Raw genomic sequence first — 1,730 nt, forward strand, 5'->3', positions numbered from 1 at the left:
GTCCTGGGGTCAGTATGTGTTTGTAAAATGAAGCCGCCTCAGAGCTCCTTGGAGCCTGGAAAGGGGCACCGAGGAAGCTTCTCCTCACTCGTGCACTCAGACACTTACTGAATCTGGCTGAGCACCCAGGACGTACCACACGTGTGCTAGAAACTGAGGGCACAACAAACAGGACAGACACACTGTCCCCGTCCTCTCAGAGCTTGCCATCCAACATGGACACTAGTCATTAAACATATAATAGTGGAGTTGGTTGATGACAACTGAGGGAAAGAGCCCAGTACCACGGGGTAGGTGATAAAGGGCCCTGACTTTTCCTAGAGGTCAGGGGAGGCAGGTGTAAGGGAGTGAAGAGAGCTGAGCAGGAGTGAGGCAGGCACGGAGGAGCTGCAGGGAGGGATGCTGACTCCCTGCTGCTGCCAACTGGGGCCACCACTCCAGGCAGGAGACACATGGCCGCCACTCTGGAGAGCCCTTTTTTTGGAGTTGGCACAGCCCTTGGCCCCCTACTCTCCCAGTTGTGTTCCAGGTTCAGCATGTAGGGGGTAAGAGGGTGAGATGGGATGAGTGCTCATGTCCACAGTGGTCTTTAGTCTCTTGGAGGGGAGGCCATCGTCATTCGAGAACGGAAAGATAGAGGGACATGTTTTGAGCACCTCTCTTCATGCTGTTGGTGGTGAGGTCCAGTGCTGGAACGAGGTGAATGGGCGCACAGAGGGTGGGAATGGGGTGTAGGCAGTGCTGTCCCTTCTCGTCCCCACCCTAATCCCATGGGCTGGGGCCCAGCAGGGCTGTAGGCTGCTGCTAATATGGCAGCGGGATGCAGCACGGCCCCCTCCCGCTCAAATACCCAGTAGGAAAGCCAAAACCACTCTGGGTCCATTTGTGCTGGCCACCTTGAGAACTGATGGGGGAAATAAACCAAAGTCTCATGGCAGGGTGGAGGGAGGCTGGGTCCCTTGTCCTCGATGGTGTGACAGCTGACTATACAGGCCACCCCTGCTCGTACTCAGCCATCCCAGACAGGCCTGTGGGATGAAGGCCCCATTCAAAGAAGGCGTGAGATGTCACTACTCACCAAGTGTTCTATCTAGCTGAAGACGTGGGTTTTGATGTGGATGGTGGAAAAGCATTTTAAATACATATCACACGGAGTCTGCCTCAAAAATGTTTGTGCACCTCAGAAATTCCTATGCTGAAGCCCTAAAGCCCAATGTGAAAGTATTCAAGCTGGGGCCTCTGGGAAGTAATTAGTACATGAAGGTGAAGCCTCACAAATGGGATTAGTGCCCTTATAGGAAAGAGACACAAGAGAAATGATCTTTCTACCATGTGAGGGCACAGCATGAAGGCAACCGTCTGCAAACCAGAAGAGGACCCCCACCAAGAATGAATCCACCAGCACCTTGGTCTTGGATTTTGAGCTATCAGACCTGTGAGAAATAAGTGTCTATTGTTTTAAGCCTCTGGCCTGTGGTATTCTGTTATAGAAGCCTGAGCAGACTAAGAGCCCATGCTAGGTTTTTGAAAAAAAAAAAAAAAAAAAAAGTAAATTATGACGTTGCTTCTTCCTCTATTTCTTGTAGGATAATATTTTGGAATCACAGAAACTAAAACACTTTAAAAAATATTTAGCCACCACCCTGAGAAAGAATGAATTTAGGAATGTTCCATCAAATGTCTCCCATTTCTTAAATGTTTTAACTTCAAAATGAAAGGAAGAGTCTAGC

This window comes from Kogia breviceps, chromosome 3, assembly GCF_026419965.1.
Source record: "Kogia breviceps isolate mKogBre1 chromosome 3, mKogBre1 haplotype 1, whole genome shotgun sequence".
Classification (NCBI taxonomy): Eukaryota; Metazoa; Chordata; class Mammalia; order Artiodactyla; family Physeteridae; genus Kogia; species Kogia breviceps.